Source organism: Phyllostomus hastatus, unplaced genomic scaffold (genome assembly GCF_019186645.2).
Source record: "Phyllostomus hastatus isolate PE091 unplaced genomic scaffold, TTU_PhHast_1.1 phas_contig_34, whole genome shotgun sequence".
Classification (NCBI taxonomy): domain Eukaryota; kingdom Metazoa; phylum Chordata; class Mammalia; order Chiroptera; family Phyllostomidae; genus Phyllostomus; species Phyllostomus hastatus.
In genome coordinates, this window is record NW_025333857.1 from 15865010 (window position 1) to 15877979 (window position 12970).

Below are 12970 nucleotides of genomic sequence, written 5' to 3' on the forward strand. Positions count from 1 at the left end.
CAGTCCCTTCTTGCCTCTAAGGTCTCTTTTGAGAAGTCAGCTGACAGTCTGATGGGAACTCCTTTGTAGGTTACTGTCCTCTATCTCTTGCTGCTTCTAGGATTCTCTCCTTCATTTTTACCTTGGCTATGTAATTATGATATGCCTTGGTGTGTTTCTTCTTGGGTCCAACTTCTTTGGGACTCTGAGCTTCCTGGACTTCCTGGAAGTCTATCTCCTTTGCCAGAATGGGGAAGTTCTCCTTTATTATTTATTCAAATACATTTTCAATCTGTTGCTCCTCCTCTTCCCCTTCTGGTACCTCTATAATTCGCATGTTGGAATGTTTACAGATGTCCTGGAGGTTCCTAAGCTTCTCCTCGTTTTTTTGAATTCTTATTTCTCCATTCTTTTCGTTTGGTTGTTTCTTTCTTCCTTCTGGTCTACTCCATTGATTTGAGTCCCAGTTTCCTTCCCATCACTATTGGTTCCCTGTGCATTTTCCTTCATTTCTTTTATGGTAACCTGCATTTGTTCATCTAATTTGCAACCAAAATCAACCAATTCTGTGAGCTTCCTGATCACCAGTGTTTTGAACTGTGCATCTGATAGGTTGGCTATCTCTTGGTCGCTTAAAAGGATGAGTTCTGGGGCACTGATTTGTTCTTATGTTCGAGCCATCTCTCTCTCTCTCTCTCTTTTTTTTGGTCTGGTTGCTCCTGTTAAGGTGAGGGGCGGAGCCTTACGTGTTCACCAGGGCTGGGCACCCCAATTGCTAGATTGTGATGTTGTATGTGGGGGTGAGGTTGAGAGGGAACAATGGCAGTTGCTCTGTTCTCTGTGGGACCTCAGTCCCTTCCCTGGGATCCTGGGTTGCGAGCTCTGCCCTGCTCCACAATCGCTGCCTCACTGGGTCTGCCAGCTGCTGCTTGCGTACTCAGGGTCCACCTGCTGCGATCTTGTGCACCCCAGATGCCTTACATGCCTGTGGATGCCTTATGCACCCAACTGTCTCTGCTCTCCGTGCTGCGACCCGAGCCTGGCTGCTTGTCTCGGCCCCTCCTACCAGTCTGGATGAACGGGTCTATTTCAACTTCTTAGCTGTCCAACTTCCATTCAGATAAAATTTCTGTCAGTTCTGGATGTTATTCTGCCTCTAAATTGTTGTTCCAATCTTGGTTGTGCATGGAGGTACGGTGCGTCCACCTATGCCTCCATCTTGGCTGGAAGTCTAATGAGAATTTTTTGTGTCCTAGCATGTAAAATATTCCTTGTCCACTTGGAAAGAATGTATATTCTGCTTTTTTTTTTTTTTTAGGTGAAATGCTCTAAAAATATTAGTTAAATCCATCTGGTCTAGTGTATCACTTAAGGCTGCTGTTTCATTGTTGATTTTCTGTTTGGAAGACCTTTTTATTTTTTAAAGTTTATTTTATTCTCAGTCAAGAGTGTGGGAAGGGAGAGAGAGAGAGAAACATCAACACGTAAAATTGGTTGGCTACCACATGTGCCCTGACCAGGGAGGGATTGAATGTAAAACCTAGGCATGTGCCCTGACTGGGAATCAAAGAGGTGACCTTTTGATTATGGGATGACACTCCAACCAACTGAGCCACAGTGGCCAGAGTATGGAGGATTTTTCCACTGATGTCAATGGGGTGTTAAAGTCCCCTTCTATGACTTTATTACTGTGAATCTCTCTCTCTTTATGTCCATGAAGATTTGCTTTGTATATTCAGGTGCTCCTATATTGTGTACATAAATGTTTACAAGGCTTATGTTGTCTTGTTATATTGGTTATTTTATCCTTCTTTGCCTCTCATTTTAGCCTCTGTTTTAAAGTCTATTTTGTCTGAAACAGATATGGGGAAGGGTAGCCTTTTTCAAGGAATGGTGCTGGAGATATGGGACAGCTATAGGCAAAAAAATAAAACTTGACCTAGACAAAACTCAGTCTAATACAAAAGCTAACTCAGAATGGGTCATGAACTTAAATATTGATCTATAAAACTCTTTGGGAAAAAAAGGAAAAAAATGTCTTCAGGACCAAGGGCTGGGCAAAGTTTTCTAGGATGATCCATGATAGGAAAATTGATCAATCTGAACACATCAAAATTAAAAATTTATTATGTGAAAGCTCATGTGAAGAGATTAAAGAGACAAGCCATACAATAGGAAATATTACATGTAAACCTCATATCCAACAAGGGACATGTATCTAGAATTTTGTCAGAGACCAAGAGTAAAGATATAAATAACTCTTAGAAAATGGGGAAAGGTAGGAACAGATATTTCACCAAATAATAAATATATGGGGCAAATAGACCCATGAAAAGATGTTCAACATCATTAGCCATTAGGTGAATATAAATAAAAATTACAATGAGTTATGACTATATACCTGTCAGAATAGCTAAACTAAAAAATAGGGTCACTCAAATGTTGGTGAGGGCATGGAGACAGTGGATCCCTCCCACATTGCTATGGAAACACAAAGTGACACAGCTGTCATTTCTTCTAAAACTAAACATCCACTTACTATGGATACATGACTCAGCTATTGTACTCTTTGGCATTTAACCCAGATAAATGATAACTTATGTTCACAGAAAACGTGTACACAGATGTTCGGAGTAACCTCATCTGTGATGGTCAGAACTGGAAACAACCCAGACATCCTTTAGATGAATGGTGGTGTGCATATTCCCTGGGGTATTGTTTAACAGCAACTGAACAGTGGATTGATACACGCGAGGACTTGGGTGAATCATGAGGAAATTATATTGTGTGAAAAGAGCCAATAGTCCAAAATTACATACTGTACAATCTCACTTATGTAATATTTTTGAAATGAGAAGATTTTAGAAATGGACGGTAGATTACCAGATCGCTCGGGGTTACAGAGGAGGGAGGGTCAGGGCTGTGTGACATGGCAGGGAGGTGGTGTAGTTATAAAAAGAACATGAGGTCTCCTTGTGGTGTTGGAACTTTTCCATATCTTGACTGTGGTGATGGATCCACAAGCCCACACATGTGATAACATTGTAACAAACAAAATACATAGATACACACAAGCAAATGAAACTGGGACAATCCGAATATCATTGAATTGTACCAGTTTTGCAAAATATTACCATTGAGGGAAACTGGGTAAAGTGTATATAGGATATAACTTAAAAAAAAAAAGAGTGGAAAGTGGGAACATTAAGGAAAAGAGCCATGGTCTGAGGATATTAGTATAAAAAACTCTCCAAATTTTATATTATAGCATTTTGCACTTTATAATATGGATCCAGCTTATATTATTAGGCTGTTTTTCCTGACACACCTAGACAATATCTGAATTGCATCCTCTTTCAACTCCTTGCCATTTCCCAAAATGTGTAGTGTATTCCAGTGTAATATGGGTGGGTCCCCTAACTTAGCTATGTGTCAGATTCCCCCCCTTGTCTCACCCAGTACAATGTAGGGGTCATGATGTTTGCTTGGGCCATGTAGTCACCCATGAACTTGAAGTTCTCACCCTTATTCTAGTAGCTTACCAAAGTGTTTTTCCAAACAAAGAATGTTCTCTCCTTTTCTGATGATTAAGACAAAACCAAAAAAGTCACTTTTTTGGGTTTTCTTTTATTGTAGTTTCTCTGCCTGCCGTTTCCTGGCCCCAGCTCCACCCCACCCTCTTCTTCTCTTACAGCTACTTCCGTAGTAAAGATTTCTTGTTCATTCAGCTGGATGAAATTACTTCCTTCTTTGACATACCAAAGCCCTCTTGTCCAAACACCCTGTGTTGTATTTTGGTTAGTCATATGCCAGTTTTATGTTTCTACTTGGTTTGAACAACTTGGAGTCAGAGTCTGTTATCCTGTAGTCTTTCACACCGCTGGGTGCTGCAGAGGCAGACATCAATAACTTTCAGTCCAAGTCCTCAAATCCCTCACAACCTGGTGGAGGAGATGGTTGTTCAATAAATCCTGCTACCTTTAAAAAACTGTGGAGGAGCCAAAAATCTCTGTCCATTTCAGTTTCTCTGGAGGCCCCCATCACAGTAACACGTAGATTAAATCTGCAAGCACTGATTTTCTTCACGCATTGCTTTGTGCCTTTTACTGCTTCACTCAAGTTGCTGAAGCCAGACACTCTCCAAAGGCATGGCTGATTGGGAGAAGAGATGTGGAAGGTAAAATGGCTGGTACGGGAGCTTCGTCCCGTCTTGGAAGACAGCAAGTCTCCAAGGCTTTGATACATGAGGCAAAAAACAGAAGAAAATATAAACATGCACATTCATGTGCACACACACATGCACAGCCCAACAATAGGACAGGAAAGAGAACCATATATATATATTGTTTGGATTTTACATTTGGTAACATTTTGCTAATAATGTAAAAGTAGTCCAAAGTCCTGAAGCTTTGACAAATTTTAGAAGCTTATTACACATGGGCATGGTGGGTCATGGGAGTATGTCTGAAAGCTTTGAATTCATTGCTGGAACCCAGGTCATAGTTTGTATCCTGGCATGTAGTTCCCATGTAGCAAACTACAAAGGAGGCAGAGGAAGCAAGTCTGACATTTTAGCTTTTCAAACGAGAGGTAAACTTTGCCTTATAGGTGGGAGTTCTCTGAATCAGTCAGAGTTTTAGATGCTTGGTGCCTAAAAACAGTAACAGATGTCCCCTCTAGTGGCTCATGCTTCTACCTGTGATCTCCAAGCAGCAGAACTTGGATTGAGGACAAATATTTGTATGCCCTGAAGTTTATTGTTTAGAGAAGTGGGTGACAGTGACAAAGGAGATTTCTTAGGCATGTACCATAGGTATTTAGGTAGCTTTTGGGTATCTAGGGATGAATGAGAAATCATCCCTAGGCAACATTTACATGAGTGGTTGAAAAAAAGTTTTTGTATTACAGTTCCAAATAGTGAAAATAGTGATTTAGTTAGTGCTCATTATTTATGGATTTGGTATTTTGAATTTAACTACTTGCTAAAATGTATTGTAATCCCCAAATCAATACTTGTGGCTTTTGTGATCTCTCCTATGCTTCTTTCAGCCAACATCACTATTTTGCTGGTTCCCTTATTAATGAATTAAATATATTTTCAGCATGTGTCCATGATACATTTGTATTAGAGTCATGTTTTTAACTTTCTGTCATTCTAAAATTACAATTTTAGAATTTTAATGTTACATGTTCTAAATCATAGTGTGCAATGTGGTGGAAAATCTGAGTCATGTGACACTTACGTTCCCAGCTGAGGTCCAACAAGGTGATGCTCTGCCTTCTTGTTTGACTTTTATGATGTAAACCAGTGTCCTTTTTGTAGTTTATTTAGTTCCATATGTTCCACATTTATGTGCTTTTCTGTTGGTGAATTTACTGCTTGAAATGGTCTTCAAACACAGCGTAGAAGTGCTGTCTAGTTCCTAAGTACAAGAAGGCTGTGATGTGCCTTACAGAATAAAATACCTGTATAGGTAAGCTTTGTTTGGGCATGAGTACTGTGCTGTTGTGAATTCAGGGTTAATGAGTCGACTATATATTAAATAAAAATATATCTTTAAATAAAACGCATGTAAGACAAGGTTATGCATTGATAAATTGACAAAAAAAATGTGACCAGAAGCCTGAAGGAAACTAACCCTTTATTTCTCCCATTTTCTACTTCAGTGTTTGTGGCAACTTTATAGAGTATAACTACTATGTGTAATGAGAATAAATTGTATTATTATTTTTCCTAATTTTAAAAGTAATACAGTTCATTGTAAAATAATGTAAACAACAGAGAAATGCACGGAGAAATAACAAAAACTGTAAATCCTACCACTCAGAAAATAGTGTTGCTATTTTTGTAAAAAATTATTTCCAATACAGTGTTACATCAAACTTTTGGATCTTTGCCTATTGGATAGTTAATACACAATTAAAAAAATTAAAAACAGTGCTACAGTTAAAAAGTTTGCACATACATCTTTGCATGCTGTTCTGCTAATCTTTAAAGATAAGATCCTAGGGACTTCTAGCCAAGATGGAGGCATAGGTAGACAAGCTTCACCTCCTCACACAACCATAAGAAGGATCACAGCTCACCTCAAAAGAAGAAATTACCAGAACTGCCAGAAAATCAAACTTATGGAAGTCTGACAACCAAGGATTTAAAGAAGAGAGAGTCATCCAGATGGGTGGGAGGGGTGGAGACAAAAAGCTGGGGCGGAGAGGAAGCAGTGGCAGTGGTGAGGTGGTGGCAATGAGGCAGTGGCCAAGGCGACCAGAGGAACAGGCAGTTCCACTTTTGTGTGTGGCAGATAAAAATCAGAAGGGACACCTGAGGAGCGAGTGGTCCCAGCCCTAGGCCAGACTGTGCAGCCGAGGGTTCCAGCACCAGGAAAATAAAGCCTCATAGCTTCTGGCTGTAAAATCCGTGGGGACTGGGGCAGAGGAATAAACTGCAGGTCTCTCAGGAGAGTCTGTTTAAAGGACCTGCACTGTCCAAGAATGTACGCAAACGCACCCACTCTGGGAATCAGCACTAAGGCAGCAGTCTGAAGGGTGCCAGCTACATATGGAAAGTGGGGAAAGTGGTGGAAGTGACTGGAAATGGGCAAGAGCTGAGCAAGTGGCATTGTTCCCTCTCCAGCCCTGCCCCCACAGATAGAACCATAAAGCTGCAAAGTAGGTTGCCCTTCCCTGGTGAACACCTAAGGCTCCACCTCTTACAATGATAGGTGCGCCAAGACAGGGTATCAAAGCAGCTCTGCCTAATACACAGAAACAAACATAGGGAGGCTCCCAAATTGAGGAGACAAAGAAATATGGCCCAAATGAAAAAACAGATCAAAACCACAGAAAAAGAACTACACAAAATGGAGATAGCCAACATACCAGATGCAGAGTTTAAAACACTGGTGATAAGGATGCTCAGAAATCATACTGAGTAGAGCAAACGCATAAGGGAAGAAATGAAGGCTACACTAAGTGAAATGAAGAAAAATCCACAGGGAACTATCAGTGAAGGGGAGGAAGCCAGGGTTCAAATCAACGAATTGGAACATAAGGAAGAAATAAACTGTCAACCAGTATGGAATGAAGAAACAAGAATTCAAAAAAAAGATGAGGAGAGAGACTTCTGGCCAAGATGGAGGTGTAGGTAGACACACTGTGCCTCCTTGCACAACCAAAATAAGGACAACAACAATTTAGAAATAAGAAACAACAAGTACTGACAGAAATTGAACTGTATGGAAGTCTGACAACCAAGGAGTTAAAGAAGAAATATTCATCCAGACTGGTAGGAGGGGCGGAGTCTGGCAGCTGGGCAGAAAGGGGTTGTGGCAAAGCAGTGGCTGGTAAATCCTGGGCACACAAGGCAGCAGCTGGTAGAGCCAGCGAGGTGGTGGATTGTGGAGGGGTGTTGGCATGCAAGGTGGCTGTCGGACCGGGTGGTCCCACATTCACACGCAGATAAACCAGGTGAAACTGTGGACTGAGACAGACCGTGCAACCCAGGGCTCCAGCGCAGGGAAATAAAGGCGAAAACACTGATTGAAAACACATGTGGGGGTTGAGGTGCTAGGAGAAACTCCCAGCCTCATAGGACAGTTTGTTGGAGAGACTGACAGGGTCCTAGAAGGTACACAAGCCCACCCACACAGGAATCAGCACCAGAAGGGCCCAATTTGCTTGTGGGAAGTGACTGAAATTTGGCAGAGAGCAGAGCAAGCACCATTGTTTCCCCCCACCCCCCAATCAAGCATCACAACCCAGCAACTGGATTGCTCCACCCTGGTGAACACCTAAGGCTCTGCTCCTCACTATGTAACCAGCGTGCTGAGACAAAAAAAATGGCCCAAAAGAAAGAACAGCTCAAAGCTTCAGAAAAAATACAACTAAGTGACAAAGAGACAGCCAACATATCAGATGCACAGTTCAAAACACTGGTGATCAGGATGCTCACAGAATTGGTTGAATTTGGTCACAAATTAGATGAAAAAATGAAGGCTACACTAAGTGAAATGAAGGAAAATTCACAGGGAACCAATAGTGATGGGAAGGAAACTGGAACTCAGATCAATGGAGTGGACCAGAAGGAAGAAAGACACAACTAAACAAAAAAGAATCAAGAGCCCTGGCTGGCATAGCTCAGTGGATTGAGTGCGGGCTGCGAACCAAAGTGTCGCAGGTTCGATTCCCAGTCAGGGCACATGCCTGGGTTGCAGGCCACAGACCCCAGCAACCACACATTGATGTCTCTCTCTCTCTCTCTCTCTCTACCCCTTCCCTCTCTAAAAATAAATAAACAAAATCTTAAAAAAAGAGAAAAGAATCAAGAAATAAGAATTCAAAAAAATGAGGAGAGGCTTAGGAACCTCCAGGACATCTGTAAACATTCCAACATCAGAATTATAGGGGCACCAGAAGGGGAAGAGGAAGAGCAACAAATGGAAAAGTTATTTGAACAAATAATAAAGGAGAACTTCCCCATTCTGGCAAAGGAAATAGACTTCTAGGAAGTCCAGGAAGTTCGGAGTCCCAAAAAAGTTGGACCCAAGAAAGAACACACCAAGGCACATCATAATTACATTACCCAAGATTAAAGATAAGGAGAGAATGTTAGAAGCAGCAAGAGATAAGGAGACAGTTACCTACAAAGGAGTTCCCATCAGACTATCAGCTGATTTCTCAAAAGAACCTTGCAGGCAAGAAGGGGCTGGAAAGAAGTATTCCAAGTCATGAAAGGCAAGGACCTACACCCCAGATTACTCTATCCAGCAAAGCTTTCATTTAGAATGGAAGGGCAGATAAAGTGCTTCTCAGATAAGGTCAAGTGAAAGGAGTTCCTCATCACCAAACCCCTCTTATGTGAAGTGTTAAAGGGGCTTAGCTAAGAAAAAGAAGATAGAAAACATGTATAGTAAAAGGACGGCAAACTCACAATTATTAATAACTACACCTAAAACAAAAATAAAAACAAACTAAGCAAACAACTAGAACAGGAACAGAACCACAGAAATGGAGATTACATGGAGGGTTATCAACAGGGGAGTGGGAGGAGGAGAGATGAGGAAAAGGTACAGAGAATAAGTAGCATAGATGATAGGTAGAAAATAGACAGGGAGAAGGTAAGGATAGTATGGGAAATGTAGAAGCTAAAAAACTTGTATGACTCATGGACATGAACTAAAGGCGGGGAATGTGGGTGGGAGAGGGGGTGCAGGGTGGAGGGGAGTGAAGGGGGAAAATGGGACAAGTGTAATAGCATAATCAATAAAATATATTCTAAAAAATGTGGAGAGAATAAGAAGACTCTGGGACATCTCCAAACATGCCAACATATGAATCACAGGGCTGCCAGAAGGAGAAGAGGAAGAGCAAGAAATTGAAAACTTATTTTAAAACACAATGAAGGAGATCTTCCCTAATGTGGCAAAGGAAATAGACTTTCAGGAAGTGCAGAAAACTCAGAGAGTCCCAAAAAAAGCTGGATCCAAGGAAGCACATACCAAAGCACATCACAATTACATTGCCCAAGATTAAATATAAGGAGAGAGTCTTAAAAGCAGCAAGAGAAAAGCAGAGTGTTAGCTATGAAGGAGTTCCCATAAGAGTATCAGCTGATTTCTCAAAAGAAACCTTGCAAGCAAGAAAGGACTGGAAAGAAGTATTCCAAGTCATGAAAGGCAAGGACCTACATCCAAGATTGCTCTACTCAGCAAAGCTATCATTTAGAATGGAAGGGCAGATAAAGTGTTTCCCAGACAAGGTCAAGTGGAAGGAGTTCATCATCACCAAGCCCTTATTATAGGAAATTTTAAAGGGATTTTTTTAAGAAAAAGAAGATCAAAACTATGAACATTAAAATGACAACAAACTCACAACTATTGACAGCTGAATCTAAATAAATAAAAACAAAAACAAACTAAGCAAACAACTAGAACAGGAACAGAATCATAGAAATGGACATCATGTGGAGGGTTATCAGTGGGGCAAGGGAAGAGGGAGAATGGGGGAAAAGGTACAGGGAATAAGAAGCATAATTGGTATATACAAAATAGACATGAGGATGTTAAGAATAGTATGGGAAATGGAGAAGCCAAAGAACTTACATGTACAACCCATGAACATGAACTAAGGAGGGGATTACTGGAGGGAAGGAGCTACTGGGCAGAAAGGTACAATGGGAGAAGAAATTGGGACAACTGTAATAGCATAATCAATAAAATATACTTAAAAAATAAAGATAAGATCCTAGGGAAGACTTACTTGATCAAAAGTTGTGTAAAGTTTTAAACACTTGATCCTTGTTGCCAAACTTTTCAAGAAAAATGTGGTGATTTTCTCATTCTCACCTACAATGCTTGAGAAATTACTTTAAAAAATGTGTAAGGAAGTAAAGTACTACAGCTAGGAAAATTGTTTTTGGAGTTAGATATACCAGTGTTTGAGTTAGATTTTTTTAGATTTTCTGAAGAGTATTGAATTATTATTATTTTTTAATCAATTAATTTGGCTGAATACAAACAGCAAACATTGTCCTCTGTGTGAGTGACTGCTGAGATTTCAGCTGTGCTCTTTCAGTGCTGGCTGGGGTGATCTGAGTCAGCCTCACATGGGCATGCATTAGGGTCAGTCAGAGTTTACGGGCGAGAGTTTACACCCATAGAAGTTGAAGCCCTTCTACCCTTTCCTTTTCCTGGATATCTCTTCTCAGCTTCCAGCTGCTGTGGTTGCCCTTTTCTCTGGCCTTGGGTTCTTTCAATCAAGTAGACTGCACAGACTGACGCCATCGAACAGAAGAAAGTCAGAGTACTCTCTCTCTGGGGACCCCAACTGCCTTCGGAATCTACCTTCTTTGGGTCTCTTCTTAGTTCCTTCAGGTAGGTTTTTTGGTTGTTGTTGAGAGTTATTACCTGCAGTTGGGCCTTCTCTGTACTTATTTCACATTCTTCAGTTTGACATCTATGATTTTTATAAATCCCTTGTGCATGAATAGTGCCAGGAAAATACATTTTGACTTCACCAAGCACTATGTTTCCAAAGGACTTGGAATTGCCTGATAATGCCAAAATGAACAGCCAGTGGGGTGAGAGGAGGGTAAGTAGTAGGGGAGCTCTCAAGTTTCTGGGATATGTTTGTTGTACTGAGGCAGATTTAGGGTACTTAAGCCTTTCCTAATCTCTCTAAAAAAATCATCCAAGCTGTGGTTATATCCTTTATAAAAGACCTTTCAGAAAAGGGCCTTAACATGTGGTTTATCTCCACTGAGTAATGACTTTGGCAAGTTATTTAATATCTCGGAACCTTGGTCTTCTCCTCTGTAAGTTCTAAACCCTGCATAGCTCACGGGGTTGTTGTGAAAGTGCTTAGGAGACAATTCAACAGTTCAGACATGCAGCGATCGTACTGTGCTGCCTCTGACACGAAGCATAACTGGGTCAGAGGCACCCAGATCACACCTGAGGCCCATCACCCTGCAGCCTGCTTTTCAATGTTTAGATGTATTTCCAGATAGGCTTTCTGTTGACAAACCAGTGGGGAATTCCAAGTCAGCTGGAGAAATCAGAAAGAGGGGACAGAATATAGTTAGTATAAAGTAGATAGAATAGCAGAAATTATTTTACCTTAAGCGTCTTTTTCCTCCCTAACATGTTAGCTAGTATGACATTTTTTCAGGAAATCCCTTGAGATACCAGTAATTTGGGAACATGTAAAGTCTTCTACTAGGCTTCTTCTAGTCACCACACCCCAGTCTGGGTCATAACAATAAGTCAAGGAGAGCTTTCCTCAGTTCAGCTACTAAAATCCCAGGATTATAGTCTTACAGATATAGACAGCTATATATTTTAAGCCCCTATTCTATGTTTGACATGCACGCACACAAAAATAGCTGAAAGTATTGAAATCCAGGTCTCCAGGAGCTACGAGATGAAGCTATTACTAGAAGTCCAGTGTCCATGCTGGATCAGGCTCACTTGGAGCAGTGACGAACTACTTTTTTTTTTTTACATCTGTCAACTGGACGGAAATAAAAATTATTGAAAATAAAATGTAAGTTATTTTATTGAGTCACATAAAAATAAAGATATATTCTTACCACTTAGATTATTATTGGAAGAAAATCAGGGAGTAAACAGTCTCAGATTTCCATTTAGGTGGGATGTTAATGTTAGACCTTATGTGCCAAGTAGCAAGCCAAGAGCACTTTTGTAGTTTTGCATCCTGAACTCTTAGGTGGTAGGCTATATCTGGCAGGTAGGCTGCTTGTGCTGCAGGAACTCAGGTTACTTAACACGGCCTAGAGCAGTGGTTGGCAAAGCATGGTTCTTGAATTAGCAGCAGCAGCCATGGCAATAAGCAGGCCTCTCCTATCTAATCAGAAACTCCGGGGGATGGGGCCAGCAATCTGTGTTTTAGCAACCTCTGGAGGTGATTCTGATGCAAGCTCAAGTTTGAGAACCATTGCTTTAGAGACACTTTAGAGACATTTAGAACTAATCATTATAGTGCCCAGTCAAACTGGTTTTACAATATAGATGTTCCTATGTGTAAGTTTCAGGGAGAAAGTTTGCATCTGTGACTCCTTCTTTAGGTGAGTATAGGGACTGCCTGATATAAACCCAAAGTGCCCAATCAGAAGTGTTGCAAATACTAGGCCAAAAAGAGGCTATGAGAATAGAATTGCTGAAGGTGGTCAAAATTAATTACTGGTTTACTGAAAGTATTCATGAAATACAATGAAAATATTTTTAAAAATATGCTAGTACTCTTCAGAATGTGGAGACTGTTTGGACTTGCAGAACAATAAAAGATCTAGCAATGTGAGGGGAAACATGCCAAAAAAGAAGGTACAACAGAACCCAGAGAAAGAGGACTTGGGGGAAGTGCCCTCAGAGGAGGAGGTATACAAGAACTGCAAAACTGCTCCAAGCCAGCTACTCCAAACCAACACTGACCAGTTCTAATGCTTTGGCTGGACAAGTGAGAAGGTATATGGGAA